At 28.8% G+C, this 18453-nt stretch overlaps 1 protein-coding gene across 8 annotated transcripts in view; it reads right to left on the minus strand.

Moving 5' to 3' along the window:
- The window catches only part of LOC106786084 (mitogen-activated protein kinase-binding protein 1), a 96191-nt gene extending 77814 nt beyond the window's left edge, over positions 1-18377 (minus strand). For 6 of the 8 annotated variants that reach the window (XM_014747159.1, XM_014747177.1, XM_014747151.1 and 3 more), the window contains exon 1: positions 17999-18377. The gene's annotated coding sequence lies outside the window, so the exon portion shown is untranslated. The remainder of the gene's footprint in view (positions 1-17998) is intronic. The other 2 variants (XM_014747198.1, XM_014747188.1) reach the window with 1 other exon arrangement.
- Between the last annotated feature and the right edge of the window lie 76 nt (positions 18378-18453).

An 18453-nucleotide genomic window follows, 5' to 3' on the forward strand; every position in this document is an offset into this window, starting at 1 on the left:
TTAACTCGAATAAAGAAGCCCTGGTAAAGCAAAATTTTCTGTTAAAATTGTATAAAAAAAAAAAAAAAGAAAAAAAAAAAAGTTCGTGTAAAAACAGAATTGTGGTATATTCGAATAAACGTTAAACAAAAATCGTGAAAATCAATATTTCCGTAACTTTTGTTCCTTACAAAGTGTATATTCTCTTTTCTCTCAACGATTATATTTCCATATACGTTTTATTAGCAGTGAGTGAATATTACGGTGGACCGATTACGTAACCTGTGACTCTCTCGTCTTGTAACGTTCTCGCAAACGAGAACTAACGCGCGTAAGACATTTAATTTTGGCCTGCAGCGTTTTTGTTCCATCCCAGGCACCTGTTCGTCTCAACGAATACCACTGAGAAACGAAGATACTTACTTACTTATTACTTACTACTACTACTACTACTATTACTACTACTACTATTACTATTACTACTATTACTACTACTACTACTATTACTACTACTACTACTATTATTACTGACACGTTTAAAATAAGAAACGTCATTCTCAAGGAATTACATTCATTTCTAAGTTCGCAAATGCTTGAAACTAAACTTAAGTTAGAATAACTACGTAAGCGCGGAGAATCTAATCGTTTTAAGAAAGATTATGGGCTAATTAGCGTGCCCAATGTGTTCCAGCTCGAATTATACTCGACACTTCTTATCTCTTCGAAACGATCCTTAGAGAATGTTCTTTCTTACTAACGTGACTAGACTTTACTCGTACCTTGCTCGTAAGATAATAAGTCTGCGTGTGACATTTGAATGAAAATAGAGAATAACAATTTGACGAAGATGATCATACAAATTTCTTTATTTTGTCTTAATTTTTATTCTTATTTCGAAAGAATCGAACTTTCGTATGTTATCATATACAAGGTGTTACGTAATTCAATCATTACTAAATGTTTTCAATTTATTTGTAATTTATTTGTACTTTCATGAAATAAAAAATTTCATTTATTACAAATAAAGAAGAAATATATTATCAAAAATATATTTCACGAATTATTTAATTCGAAAAAAATTAATAATAATAAAAAATTAAAAATCGATAAATAGATCTACTTGTCCCGGCCTTCTTTTTTGGTACAAATATTTTAATAATTATCAAATAGTTCTAACATTATAAAACATATAAAAATACTTGACGAATGACCTATTTTTTTTAAAAAAAAAAAAAGACAAAAGAATTTGTTCGAAGTCGTTCTATGGTAACTTCGATCAAACAAAATAATTCGAATCAATGCTAGCTAGGTGACGTTGGCAATGTCTCCAAGGATTTTGTTAAATTCGTCGTACCATCATGAATAACTTTTATACATAGATTTGTAGATATGTTGTACATAATACGATGTGAAGATCTATATGTATATACGAGAACTCAATTATTCCATACATTCTACAACGAATAAAATCGTATATGTGTATGTATTCACGAATAAGTGTTATTACAAGTACGCATTACTCGAAGAATCAGTGTATTACGCTAGTATTCTGCTTATGCTTCCACGTTTGCATAATATGAACTTACGTAGATGCATATATATATATATATATATATATATATATACATACACATATAGGAACATATATACATCTCTTTCTCTCTCTCTCTCTCTCTCTCCATGAATATGCATGACCTTTCATAATTTCACTTTATGACGCGAACCTAATTATATTGTCCGAAACGTTATCGATCGTTCTTGTTCCTGTACGATTTATTTATTATGCAATATTAAGTCAATTAAATGTCGATCCAATTTGTAGGACGCGAACGAAAAAACAATTCAGCATATATTTCGTTGGGAAAACATTGAACGAATTTTTTTTTAAAGGAACTACAAACATTTGTTGTTTTGAACTTTTGTCCTTAATTTTTTTTATGAATATTATTACGTACAATTATGTTTAAAAAAAAAAAGACATTACGAATGTATATATATATATATATATAATAAATTGTCCTTGACAAATGATTTTTAAATTTAAATTCAAATTCTTGTCACTGAATTGGCATCGAATCGAATTAAATATTTATATTTAAAAATAAAAATCGCGTGAAGAGGAACGTGAGAAAAATAAATTTGGCGTGTTATTTTCTATCGATATGGATAGAGAAAAAGAAAGAACGAAAAAAAAATAAAAAAAGAAACAGAAGTTTGTAGATAACCGAAATCCGTCAAATAGTTTGATATTCTTTCGACGTTGTATCTTCTACGTGACAAGAGCCATAAGATTGACAACCAAAAGAAATTGAGATCAGTGATACTACGTAATCTGTCTACCACTATCGTTATCGAAAAGCGATCAAAATTACGTGACTATTTTAAATCTTTTCTTCGAGACGTGTTACCAGAAAATATTCTATCGTAACTTTTACATAGACTTAAACTTCTTTATTCCACTCCGAAATTCAAATCTTATATTATCCCATACAATTAATTTCATTTCAATTCAAATGATCAAAATAACACAAAATTATACATTATAATGTCTATTAACATATTCTATCAACACAAATCACACATGCATCGAAAAAACAAATATTTTCCAAATCACTTAATATTGTTCAAACGTAATAAAAACCATTGTCAAAGTACATTGGTGTTTACAAAACATAATCTCGATCGGTCTATCAAACGATACAATGGAATCGAATGGAAGAAATATCGAAAAAAACAAATAAAACAAAAAAAAATAATTGTCGAGAAGGAATAAATATCGTGGGTAATAAATGAAAGAATATAGTGTCATAAAATCATTAAACTGAATATACTAGAATCTCGTGGGTATAAGGAAAAAATGGAAAACCGTGAATGGTAATAACGCTTTGGCCATTGGCATGACGAGTTGGCAGGTATCGAACGCACAAACATGAAGAGAAAGAGAGTGAGAGAGATAGATATAAAACAGGGGAGGAAGGGAGGGAGGGAGGGAGAGAGGAAGAAGTCGTAGGCATGGCAACCACCATCCACCCCCGCGTCTACAACGCCATAGAGCAGAGCGTTTACACTGTATCAAATGTTCAAGAAATCTGACACGAGTTACGCTAAAAATATCGTCTACTGTTTATATGTCCTACCAATGCGTAACTTTACTTTCCACGCAGGATTCACAACACCGTAACGATCCTACCTAATTTTTTTTTCTTTTTTTTTTTTTTTAAATCTTTTTTTGTATTTCTATTTTGCTTTTAGTTTTTGTTTCTACCATCTGCCAGTTTTAGGTGTATGTGTATATGTGGTAAATATACTTCGTTAATGGGAATGCGTTTTGAGTCTTTCGTACACAGAAAAACCTTCCCCCCTCCTACTCCTCGTCCGATCTTTTATCGGTCATAGAAAAATAAAGTCACGAGTTATATTGACTTTAATATTTTTTTTTATTTTGTTTTGTTGTACTGAAGAATGATTAACAATATTTATTAATAACTTGATTACCACGTAATATTTACGACACCTTATGGATCCTACGCAATTTTTCCTTTTATTTATTTTTATTATTATTATTATTATTTTGATTTATTTAAATAATATCGCTGAAACATGTCAATAGGTATAATATATTTAACGGAATACTTTTTTTCGTTTTCCCACAATGAAACTTCTTTTTTGGTCATGGAAAATTAAAGTCAAGGATCATATTGGCTTTTCTTGTTTTTTTTTTTTTTTCTTATTCACTTGAGAATGGTTATAAAGCAACGAACAAAAAATCATTTGATTTAATGGGCTCAGGAGAAATATGGTTGAACTTTGAGATCTTAATTAAGGTATTAAAAGAGAAAGGGAATAAGGGATGGTTGATAATCCGTGAAATCTGACCCATAAGTTGGTGAACTTAATGGCATAATAAAGCGTCAACGTTTTATACGTTCCACAGTTATTAAGTAGCATGAATAAAGAAGAGAAATAATACTAACTCGTTCTACGTAATTCTTTTGATTAAATATATTTCGAATCGTAAAAATAGAATAAAGGGAAATAGAGTGACAGAGATAGATAAATTAAGAATTAGGAAAAAAGCGTGTGACAAAGAAATTTAAATTTTATTAATTTTACCTTTCAATTAGATTTTCTATCCCGAAAAAAAAAAAGAAAAAAAAAAAACTGGCTTAAAATTCTATCCAATCCATTTTTTTTATATCAACTTTTAAGTCATTTAACGAAATATTTTTTTATTCAGATGAAATTTTTACCCGTCTTTCGTGCTATTTTTCGTCATATATATCATAAAATTCATTGAATGTGCCATAACCGGTTGCTAGTCGTTGCATATCAAACTCTTTTGATTCTCCATAATGAATGAACAGAAATAGGAAAGAACAGAGATAAAAAAAATAAAAAGAAAGAAAAAAACTATCTCATTTTATTTCTAACATTTCGATTCTCACAATACGATGCAACGTAATTGCAAAAAACTCATACATATAAGATCAGCAACGAGATAGTATTATTAATGACATTAGATACGTTTGTATTCTTTTAAAAAATATGGTTTGAATATTAACAAATTTTTTGTTTTTTTTTTTTGAAGTACCTACCGAATCGTTACCATAAAAATATAATACAATATTTTTTAATAAATAATTATTACAAAGTATATAAAAGCAGAGTATTCTTGTACGAGAGTGAAAATGTATAAATGAGTAAATATTAAAAATGATTTAAATAAAAATAACGTTTTAAATTATAAAATAAAAATTCTTTATTTTATATATAAAATTAAATTGTTATATATAATAATACATGTATTACTTTTCCATCCCCAAATAATATAATAATATTATATTCTTTTTCAAACACATAATATAGATTTTCGTATTACAGGAAGTTTACCCTTATAACCATCTCACATCATTTCCTTTTTCACATAAGAATTATCAAGAACATCGAAGGATTTCATATCCTTTACAAAATACGAAAGAACAAATAACAGATAAACAGAATATTATGCATAAAACAATAAGAAAAAGAAAGGAAGTCAAATATTTGACCAATCGGCCACACCTTTTATCAGTTTACCTAATTTTGTTTTCCCTCGATATTCACTGATCTATATACCATACATGTAATTAGTTAACTACAATACATATATATGTATATATTATACACACAGAGTGATATATACTTAATAGGTAAAGCAAGTATTGGTACGGAACGAAAACAAGCGTAAAAAGAAAGATCTACTAGTAACATACAAGGAACGTATAACACAAATATGGAAATATTTGCTTGTTGTATTTGACGCATCAACGCACTGCCGATCTTCTGTATCTCTAGAAAATAAAAGAGAAAGAGGAAGAACTTAAACGCCACCTTTTGCTTCCCCGTTTCCCTGCCTATCATGGGGGACCACCTTTTATCTTGTCACGTCGATACTATTCTTGGCAAACATACTACAATCCCCTTATGGTTAAAAACAAAAGAGTTATTTTTCTGAAATAATATATAAAAGTATATCTTACAATAATTACTTCTTACTTTTTTTTTTTTTAAAATCAATTTTTCTTAACACGTTCGCGTTTATACCATTTTTGATACATACTTGAATTTCTTTTAATTGGTTAACAATAAATGATAATTTTGTCCTTGGCAAATAGTTTAGAACAAAAGTAATTATATGTATTTGTTAAGAAATAAAATTAAAATGATATTTGACAATTTTTCTCAACAATTTCAATGCCATGTGATAATTATTTTAGATACGAAACTACCTGAACCTCTTTTCTAAATGAAGTGTGAAAATAAAGTCAATCCAAGGAATCATAATTAATACGAATACAATTATTTAAGGCTTGGAATACATAACGGACAATTAATTAATTATTAAATGAATATTTATACACACACAAGTAAGAATAATAAAACACGAATAAATAAATCTGTTTCGAAAATAACAAATTTAATCACCCATAAGTTAATATATTTTCTTATTGAATATATAAAATATTTAATAATACGTTCATTGTGTGTGTGTACCCCATCTGAGATATTAAATTTTCAATTTTAGCTAATAATAAAACAAAAATTGCTCACCAATGTTTTATACAAAGTAAAAAATATATATATATATATAAAACGAGAGATATTTGAACTTCCATAAAATGAAATTCATACGTTGTTAAATTAAATGGAATAACTAATAAAAAAAATAAAATAAAATAAATAACTAAATAAATAAATAAAAAAAAAAGAAGTAGAATATAACAGATATTATACGAATTGGAACGAGAAATTTCCTTACGTGCAAATAAATGTTCAATCTTATCTTCTAGATAAACAATTTATGAAATAATTACTGGTTCTTCTTTAAAACACCGATTAACCGATATTAAAAACGAAGAAGAAGAAGAAGAAGAAGAAGAAGGTTGCACGTTGAAAAGAAAGTTACTTTCTCTGTGAAAATGATCAATGAAAAAAAAGAGAATTCCGGAGGACTTATCGCTCTAGTTAGAAAAAGCTTAGCTGAAAGGTCGAAATTGTTAAAGAGTATTTACAATACAGGTCAACGAAAACTCTTTTTATTATTTCTCTCGGTCTTGAATTTTCTATATCAAGAAAAGTTTCCGCTCGACTATTTTTTTTTTTTTTCTTTTCATTCTTTATCTCTTTTTGTACTCGATCGAGGAAACTTATTTCGTTACTTTTTTTTTTTCCTTAACATTCGTCCAAGATTATTTTTTTTTTAATCTACGTTCTCAGGGAATACTAAAAGAAATTACGAACAAACTTCAACGTTTCTTTACGATTTTCTTTTATATTCTCACAAAAGTTTACTCACTCACTGATCCCGGGAATTTCTAATTCGAATCGATTTATAAAACGAAATGGAAGGAAAGAGTAAGTGTGTGTGTGTGTGTGAGAATGAGAGAGAGAGAGACACACACACATACACACACAAACGTCTACATCCTTTTTACTCTCTTTTAAACTGAATGCCTCTCAAGAGAGAGAGAGAGAGAGAGAAAGAGAGTAAATGAGATTAATTAAAAAGTAAATAAAAGAAAAGATAACAAAAAAGAAAAGATGTGGAAAAAAGCAAAGTGAGTTTAAGGTCGCAACCAATGATACTAAGAAAATTAAAAAATAAAATATAAATAAAAAAAAGAAAGAATGAAAAATATTTTAGTAATTTAAGAGAGACCGATATAATTTTTCTGTTCCATATTCGTTTTATTTATAACTGCTTTTTTTTCACCAATGAAAGAACTATCAATTCTTCCTTAAAGAAAATCAGTTTGTAGTTTAAATTATAAAAAGAAATTTATTTTTGGTTGTATATTGATTACAGCTCGGTTAGGATCCCATAAAAAAAAAAAGAATTAACATTGTTTTAAATAATATACTAAACATTTAATAATATACATTCGCTGTGTAGTTTGTATAAAATATGAAGTTACAGTTACAGATTTAAAGTTAGACACAAAATCAATAAATAAGTGAGAAATAATAATTATAGAACCGATATGTAATAGACATAATATTGATTTAATATTGAACCGAATTATAATCGATTAAGAACCGACAAATAATTATAAATCTTATTCGAAACAAATATAATACCGATTCTATATAAAATTAAACAGTTACTCATTTAATATCAATTCTGTGAGAGAACCAAACCGTAAATGAAATAAAATTGAAAAATAATAATTATTGAATTATACTTATAATTGAAAATGAACAATTGTATAACCCATAAATTACAGTTATAGAAACAATATCTAACCAATCTAATATCAGTTCTACATCGAACCGAAATCGAAACCAATATGCTGTGATATATCTATAACACATAACATTTTTTTCAATGCTTATAACTGTTCCAATAAGAACAATCATATAACAATATAAAACAGTTATTTTTCGATAAACAAAAATTCGATGTATTTTTCAATGCGATTAGATTGCTCAAGTAAGTAGATTTTTTTTGTATTGATCTTTCTAGTCAGTGACGTATCATTTTCGCATAAGTTCGAATCACGTGTACATACGTGAGATACGATATGGAAGCTCGAATGAACATAACTTGATGTTATTACTTTATATGGTCAAGAATGGATTTCTAATTACAAAGAGAACACACATACACACATAAAACACATAAAGAGAAAAGATGAGGAAGAGGTCATCACGAACAACGATCTTATAATTCTATAATAATAAAAATTTAACACAAAGAGAGAAACACGGATATATTCTTATATTCTTCGTCCTTCGTGAGAAGAATTTATTATAAAAAGATTGTTCTTATCTAGATTATCTCCTAAGATGTGTGTACTACTTTTTATACTTAGATAAACATTCCATCAAGCGTATATAGATAGTTATACATATATGAAAATGCATTATTAAAAAGATTAAGAAAAGCAGCTTTTGAAAGCCGCGTATATAATGTTAATTTACGCTCGAAATATCCGGTTATGCAAAAGAAAAGTTAGCTAAGAAGAAGTAAGGTAGAACGTTGGTAGGTACTTTTATGACGGTTTACTATACTCTCCTTTCGAAAACTCTACGGCGAAATAACTTCCTCTTTTTCTATGGCGACACGATAGAGAAAAATACCGATTTCTTTATTTTTCTGGACACTAAGAGATAAATAAAATAAAAGGAAGATAAATATTCAATAAAATTGTATAATTATTACAAAATTTAGATTTCTATATATAATACGCTATTTTGAATAATTTTAAAACTCATTAGTAATTATTTGAACTTATAATGAAAAAAAACATGTCCTTTTTTCTGATCAAATTAAATTAATTACAAATTTAGTATACAATTTTAACACAATAATATGTAAATCTATTGTTAAGCATTAACTAATAATGCAATGTTAATGCTTGTACATCATTCAACGTATTACTATTTTATTGGTACCGTAAAGAACTATAATAATTCTATTTAAAATTTCCAAAAAAAATTCTATATAGATAAATGAATTTGGTATTTATTTTTCTTTTTCTCGCAATATAAGATAGAATGATAAGAATCCAATTATAAATTTGAAGGAAACCTATAACGTATTGTTATCGATATTACCTTTCTATTCTTATGTCATATTCTATAGAAAATAAAGGATAGGCAAAAGGACTATGAAAGAAACTTCGACATTCCAAGATTATAGAAGTACTACCTACATCTTAAACTGCATTCTCATTGGCTTGTTCACCAGCAATGACCTAGTTATTTACCGACATGCTCAAATTTCAGCTTTGAGACATCGACGTACCTATCAATAAACTATTGGAGCGCTAACGGAATCAGATATGAATGAATCCAACCTACTCTAGGGCTTTCCTTCCAATTCTATACAGAATAAAAATCAAAAGTTACGCTATTGTTTTGTATAACTTTGATATTATGTATTCTAGAGATAAAAGTTATTTTGTTAATATAACAATTGCACGAATAAATTTCATTTTTCATTTAAAAGTATTTCTTTTCAAACGATATACATTTGTAACATAACATTTATATAATATTTCAAACGTAATATAATTAACGAAACAATAAATATATTATCTGCTTACTTTTCCAAAAAATCAAATTAGGAATTAAATATCATCAAGGAATTAAGTAAAATGTTATTTTATTTGCATAAGTATAATCTTATTGTTAGTAAAAAGTAGATAAATTTTATGTAAAACTAATTTTCATTCAACACATAATTTCTAAGTTATTACAAGTTTTAATGTCTCATCTTGTATAACAAACACGATGATGTATACTTTTAACTATTCCGTTAAACTTTGTCGTTGATAAGAAAAATTCAAGATTACGCTTAAAAAAAAAAAAAAAACAGACGACGAAACGTGAAATAAAATTTTCGATTAGAGGCAAATATTATAATATATCGATTAAATACGAATCAAAGATAAAAGTTAAATGGAATCGTTAAAATTATCTAACAACTTTGGAAATCCTGCGAACGTAGATTCGTAATATAGATTGGAAGTAAATTTCATTAACAATGGGAACATTACTATTAACTATCCGATATGGAAATACTCGAAGCAAACTATTCTCTTATTCTGCCAGAGGGTAGCATTATTCTAGCTCATCTACATCTTTATGGTGAACCCTTGAATAATCCAAGTAAGATTAAAGAAAGATAGAAAGAACTTGGCAAAGCGAAAAAGAAGAACGAACCAACTAACGAATGAACGAACGAACGAAAAAGAAAAAAAAAATAGGAAAAGGAAAAAAAAAGAAAAATGAAAAAAAAAAAAAAAAAACAAGAAGAAAACGGAAGTTCGAATTTAACGTAATAGTCTGAGAAAGTTCGGTGCATGGTACGCGTGTAATTTTCAAGTTTGCCGGAACACCAAATGGAAAGTTCGCCATGGTGTAGAAACAAGTATATACGACTGTCTTTTCTCTGTGGAGAAGAGGTGCTTATTTCCACGGGTCAGAGATAAAAGCCATGGGAAAAATTCAATCTTAGAAAAAGAAAAATAATTTGCATTTAATAAAATATTTCAGATAATAATCTAAGAATAATTACTTCGAATTTTTGTCATTTAGCGAACAATTAAAATATTATTTATTCGACTAAGAACATTCCTTTGTTCTTTAATAAAAAAAAAACAAAAAAAGAAATATATAAAAAAACGAACATATATATATATACTAATTATATTAATAATTTAAATTATAATGTAAATTAGATGATATTAACAATATAAAAGAGATCTTTATGAGAAATGTTAAATAAATAAAAAAAGAAAAAATAGAGAAAATATGACGTATAAATTAAGCTCAATTTTGTACTTTATTCTTTACGCGAGTGGTCGAGTAGATTAATTATACTAATGCACCGGATGTACGATCGTTAACAACGAGTGTAACCACGTAGGGCGTAACAACCATAAAGACATTGAACCATTAATACGTTTTATATTTGGCTTTTATTTTTATTTATATTTTATTTTATTTTCTATAACCCAAATTAGTTTTAATTGTTTCAAACGGCAAGTTCGAGAATAGAAACAGTGACACGTTCGAATGACGATCGAGCCGATCATTGTCGAAAGGTATTTAGGGGAGTACCTATTTCGAAAGAGATCTATTCCTGTAACAGTAGACAGTTAAAAGACCTGGCAAACTTATGGACACCTCTTTACAAATTCCCTCTAAGATCTTTCCCTATTACATAGTATGTATGTTAATTTTTTCTATGTGTATAGGAACAAATTGGTTTTTACACAAATTCAACTATATATTAGTTCACATAAGAAAAAGAATAAAAATAAAATTGTTTAAATGAAAAACGAAGAAAGATTCGTTTGAGATCGTCCACAATGAAATTAAGAAAAATTAATTCTATAATTATGTTTTTGGTTTTATATCTGTATCGTTCGGTTAGTATAACCGTTTAATACAAAACTAACATGGAATTGATTAAGAACAAATACAAAATTTATAAAAAATCAATATTAAATTGATATGAAAACTTTTACAGAACTAAAAAATAATAGTTACAGAACCAATATGCAACCAAAACCGATATCGATATGAATGAGAACTATTCTACCATAACAGCTGTACCATTTTTCCAATTCTTACAACTGTTTTAAAAACCAATATCATTCACAAACACTAATAAAAAGAATCATTTTCTTTCCAAAAGCTCCATAGAACCTAAACTGAATAAGTACTAGAAAGAATAAGTCTCACTATAAAGTAACAAAGAACCGTAAATCAATATCGATATGGGTGAAAACTATTGTACCATAACAGAGGTAATATTATTTTTACTTCTTAACAATCTCCTAAAACCATTTTTTCTTAATCCCTAATCAGAAAATCGTTTTCTTCCTAAGAACCCAATAAGAACCACGAATAAAATTTCTATCATAATAACATCGGACTCCATAAAAGGTAGAATGAATATTTTCATTAATTTATTCAAATTTATATTGATAACGCAATTTGAAATAATAAAATAATTTATTAATCCAACGAATATGAATTGTCGATAATATTAATGTTAAAGAATGTTAATAAGAAATTCGAGATAATCGATAAACGGTTTCACGCTAATTGCATAGAAAATGAACTATTACATCAACGGTAGAAAGTATTTAAAGGTGTCTATACTTGCACTTGGAAAATTTCTCATGCACGTGCCCAGTCTCGAATATTTTCAATGCGTTTCGCTACTTTTCTTCTCATTTTTCTTCTTCCTTTTATTCTCAACTATTCATCATAGTACTCGTTGTTCGAGAATATCATGCAAAAAGCACATTTGCATAAGAATAACGAATGAAATAAACGCGTAGGTTTAAGAAATGAGAATGTGTTGATATAATATACAACGGAATGATAAAAAAAAAAAAAAAAAAAAAAAAAAGAAAAAATAAAAAAGAAANAAAAAAAAAAAAGAAAAAATAAAAAAGAAATAAAAATACAAGGAGGTAAAAGAGAAAAATAAGAAGAAGGAGAAAAAACAAATACTTGATTTTTGTCGAGCTTGGGGAAAACGATTTCAAACGGGTAGCAATACGTAGGTTAGTAGAAAAGAGTGGGAGGAAAGGGGGGAAATTGAAGTTTGCTTTTCGTTGGACATTATCCAGAAGCTTTTAATTTGAACAGATCCTCCCTCGGCCGAATTTGCTTTTCCTCATTACTACGACTTTTCGAGCTTAAACTTTGAGATGTATTTTCCTTTGTCGTGTAGTGCAACTGCTTTGAGAAACGAGTTTTCCTCAAATTTCTGTGAAATAGCATACGAGATTTTTCGTATTTTGTTATACGTATATTTATATATGTGTATATAGTTTATATTATACAAGTCAAGGTCTGCCGAAAAAAATCGTTAAATTCTAAATATATGCACATATATATAGGGTTGAAAAGTTAGATTGTTCTTAACGGTAGCTGTTGCTTTATGCAACCTAGTTCGGTTGTTGTTATCTATCGATTTATCGAAGCAAATAATTCCTTGTTACGCTTTAAACACTGTCTTTACCGAAGTTGTACCGCTCGGTTTCCGGGATGTTCACGTTCGAACGATTACAATTGTGCAGATATATAGATACTTCATATTATATATAGATTAACAATAAAGATGATATATATTAGATCGTTCGGAAGGTTCTTACCGATTTAGAAATAAATTGAAATATACAACTGTTGTCTTGTAATATGTTCTTTAAAAATTGGTATAAGTTTTTCGAACAATTCAATATTCTTAAATATATATTTAAATATAAAAGTATTGTCGTTAAATTTTCTTTCAAATTACATGCTAATTCGTACAATCCAATATATTTATATATCATCTAAATAATAAACAAATAATTTATAAACTTATTGGTGTGTAATGTATAAACAAATTTAGGAAAAAAATTATATAAATAAATAAAAAATTAATATTCTTAATTATAGAGAAATGAAATTATTTTTTACGCAAAGAAAAATTCAAAGAAGTAATTTATAAATATAAATAAAGGACAAGAAGTAAATATTATTATTATTAAAATAGTCTTATTTGATAGGGATATATCCTAACAGGTCTAAATTATCAAGTTCTACTCTTCTACTAACAATGGTGCGACAAACGAGAATATTATCTTACCGATAGACTAACAGCGATCAAATTACCTAACTGATAGCAGATAGATGATAATAGCCATGCACGACGACTCCTATTGACGCTAATTACGAATGAGCATCCAAGAGAAAGAGAGACATACTGAGAGTACATATATATAATATATATATATATATATATAGATATATATACACAAGCATACACATATACTATACTACTGGCACTTAAGTAACACCCTCGTGCTATCTTTCAGTTAACTAGCATACATTCAATGGTAACAAAGTGACTCCGTCCTGTAAACTTTCAGTAAAGTTTCGACGCGTTTAAATGACACGTGTTTATTTACGCGTCTCTTTTCCGTTTCTTTTTATTTTTCCTTCTTTCCTCTTTTCAAATCATCGCACGATTATTTTTAGTAACTGCAGCTCGATGAGTAACACGAATATCACATGTAACCACTTTGAAAAGGTAACGATTAAAAGTGAAACGATTGAAATCATGCGAACGTTTAATATATGTATAGTGCATACTCCTATACTCGATTGACACGAACTCGAACGTACACACACACACGCACACACATACATGTGTACATTCGAGCTGTAAAACCCCTTTGGACTCAGATCGAACGCATCTGCGGCACCATATGCGCGCGTCTCTAATACACATTTTCGAGTCTTTAAACTGCATTCAAATATCTATCTCTCTCTTTTATTTGTTTCTAATTGTCGTTCAAATATATTACTTACATTAGTTAACACGCCAACACCTGCGAACTATTTATTCCCCGTGTCCTATCATTTTATTAAAATGGAAATTTACTAGATTGACGATACAAATTTTCCTTTGGGTCTATGCATACATATAATATTTTTTGTACTGTCTCATATATCACATATTTATGTATGTACACATATGCATGTGACAGTTCAGACGGTTATTTGAAATATCTTTTTTAATACTTGCAATTATTAGTTCATATATATATGGATGTTATATAGTTTAGAAATAGGAATAAAAGAAAGAAAAAAAAAAAGAATGAATTTCCTTGTGTATCTCATTCATTATATTCGCGTTACAAATGATAATATAATATTTTTAATGTCTATATTAAATTATATTATGTATGGAAAATGTAAATATAAAAAATAAAACGTATTTCCTTTTATATCCCTAATCATCGTAAAAAAAAACGAAAATATTCGAATTTCTCGTTGTGGTGTACGTTGAAAAGACTGAAATATTAATTGTAAGATAATAAATGATATAAACCGATTATCTTTCGAGGGCGTTAACAAAGATCACGTCGAGGATGATCGTGTTTTAAGGTGTTTCTCTAGTCGAAGAATATATAATCTTTTCTATGTATCTCCTCTAGGCTAAAATTATCTTTTACAACTCGCGTCTACATTAGTATTCCGAGCAAAAGCAGACGTTCTTCTTCTGTTCGAGCGTACTGCATTAACGAAGCACGTATAACCACTGCCTCCTAGCGCATGCCGCTCGATAAGCATGTTTGCCACTTTCCCTGACCAATGCGCGCGTACCTACGTTCTATTATTTTAATCTTATATATTCCTTCTCTCATCTTACGCAGAAACGCGAGATCTCTGTTAGCTACTCTTCAAAATATTTTATTAAAATAAAATAAGATAGATATATATATAGTATCTGGCAATACTTGCATGCGTTTGAAAGCTACCATATATATCGTAGAGTAATTAAAGAAAAATAAAAAAAAAAAAGTGTATTATCTGTTTAATCAGTCAAAAATTTAATAGCTTCTTGCGAATTAGTGAAGATAATTAATAAACAAAAAAAGTTCGATAAATTTGAAAATTTTAATACAAATCAAGGGAAGAATTCGACACAGATTGATAAGAAAATTTGTGATTTTTATAATCGTGATGTAGCATCTATAGAAAATCTTTTTTTATGTCTAGAAATTTGGATCAATTGCTAAAAAAGTCAGTAATTATAATATTTTTTTCTACGTCGCGTTGCAAGGAAATGTAGTTTATTTATATAAAATAAAATAAAAAAAAAACAACAAAAAAATACGATTTTTGTCAGGAAAAATGTTTGTTCGAAAATATATATATCTATATCTCGGTTTCTAACCTATCAAAACTGGAAGCGCACATTCGTCGAACGTGCAACGAAAACCACAGCTCTTAACAGACGAATCGTCTAGACGTATACCGCAACAACACAACACGCGGCTTAATAGCCTTTCACAAACCCGGTTAAGTCCTCGATTTCGCGCTAACGCCACTCTCTTTTAACCTCAGTGTATGATGGATTCAACAAAAAAAAATGAATGAAAGAGAAAGAGAGTGTCCTTGACTCTCTACACACTGAAGTATTCTCTAAAAAGACTTTATGAAATAATTAACTCTAGATCAAAATAAAAAGGAATAAGTATTACCTTAAACACTAATATATATATACAAATATTAAGTATTATATAATAAATATATATATGCATATATGCATAGTCTTCTATACGAATAATTTGAACTTCGAGTCAGAAATTGGTAGAACGCGTTAATATATAGATTTATTAGAAAAAGTATATTATATTGTTTATCGAGTTACAAAAAGATAATTAGTGAAATTAATTAAAAAAACTTATGAAAGCGATCTTATTAAGTTTCAAGGCTGATGAGTAGTAAAGGATTCTTTTTTTTTTCTCATTCTTATACACTTTTCCAAGAAAGTTCATTAAGTCGATTAACCATTTACTTAAACGACGATCTCCTAACACGTATAATAAATTCACTTTGGTTCAGATAAAAGGTACTAAGAAACGTGAGTCTTATGTTAGTCGTCTTCTCGAACGTTCCTGGACTTGTCTAGAATCAACTAGCAGTAGGTAGCTGATATATATATATATATATTTTTTTTCTATTATGAGACTTGACAAACGAGTCGAACGAGCCAATGGGGTCCAGTATCACCTGAGGGAGCCGGCATTTGGAAATTCGAGAGTTGAAAACGTTTGAAAGTTATTCCACGTGTTCTTTTGATAAATTCATTTAAAGAAGAAAAAGAAAACCGATCAAAGGATGATTTACGACCTATAAATCCATAATTATAAAGGAATCATTCTAGAATGTGTACTTTGACTGGTGCGAAAACAAATGCATTAACCCTTTATGGATGAACGATACATACATACAGTGATAGATTATATTATTAATTTATACATTTAGAAAATAAGTTATATATATATAAATATATGTTCAACAAAATTAATACATGGTCTATTATTAAAATCAATAATTAGAGTAATTGATTTATAATGAATCAAAATATAAAACCATTGTTGATCACACTTTGGTGTCCAAATATTTTCAAGAGTCACTGTATGTATTCAACGTAAATCATTAGTATAGCTGATTAAGTTCAGCATGCATATTAATGCTGGTCTTATAATGCTAAATCAATATATCTAATAAAAAAAAAACACATAATAAAAATAAGTAAGTATATTTTATAAAAATAAAATTTCTATATTATTTAACAAATATTACGCTAAAAAACCTGTATTGACATATTAATACGATGTTCAAAAAATAGGTTCAACATGGAACTATTCCATTTGCAATGCACCCCTTGTGTATTATCTAATTTAACCGTACAAATGCAGGTTCACGTTTGAACGTTCAAACTTGACAAGTTATTCTAAGAATGGTGACGAATAAAGAATATACCTTTCCTAGATCGTTGACTCACTTTTTTCGATATTCGATCAAACGTCATCTTTCGAGATCGTATCTATCTACGCGTTCATCGATAACAATTATTTCCAAGTAAGTTAAATTTCCGATACAGAAATAACGAAACATTGTTTATATCGAATGTACACGTTTTAATCGTATCGAGTTTGCATCCTACGAAGTAATCATATAATCGGCAAACAGAATGATCAGCGAACCGTAAAGTTTAACAATAGTATTCTGTCGATATTCGAAAGGAGAAACGAAGTGGAAAGAGATGTTAACGAACGCCCGCCATCAAACGCGTTCCTGTCATTTTTGATTGGTCGCTTTAAAAAAGGGTAAAGAAAGCGCGTCGCTACTTGATTGTCTAGAAAACAAAAGAAAGATGTCTGTCCGCAACACGATTGGTTAACTTTGCTCGAAATAAAAGTGGACATAAAAAAAAAAAAAAAAAGTAGAGAAGGATCTCTTTCTTGTATCCTATGTCTCCTTAGTTACAACAGTAGTTTCATAACGTTAGAGAAAATTTAAATAGTAAGGGAGAACCAAGAAGGCGGGACTTTCGAGGTTACGTTTCTAACGTAACGGTCATTGTATACGAGTATGTGAAAGAGCGAGAGAGATAGAGAGAGAAAGGTTACATTTATTTCAATTAATTAAGACTTTGCATGTGTACACTTACGATTCAATTCTTGATGCACACTTTGTCGCCACCGATCGCCAGAATCCAGCTAGCACAGGTGTGTCCTTGCATACACCAGGTGGAATGATAACGATGCCAATGAGAATACCGATAAAGGAGAAATTTAGCCGATAAAAAAATGTCAATGATTATTAAAGTAAACGACGACGACGACAACGAGGAAATAGATCGAACACACGGGACACACACTCACAGTCACAAAACAGACTAAAGCCCGCTTGTCAAAACGAAAAACAACCATCCACCGCGCCGCCGCCGAGCCAACTGGCGATGCAAGCCACAATGCATTCTTGTCGCCCTCTGTCGGTAGAATTGATCTCGATCGACGCGCCACCACTTTTGCAACCACAGACGGCTCTCTTATCGGCGCCAAATTTGATTCTTTTCTCTCTCTTTCTTTCTCTCTCTTATTTTTATTTTTAACTTATTGGGAT

The sequence above is a fragment of the Polistes canadensis genome, unplaced genomic scaffold, assembly GCF_001313835.1.
Source record: "Polistes canadensis isolate GaletaPanama2010 unplaced genomic scaffold, ASM131383v1 scaffold_3, whole genome shotgun sequence".
Lineage (NCBI taxonomy): Eukaryota > Metazoa > Arthropoda > Insecta > Hymenoptera > Vespidae > Polistes > Polistes canadensis.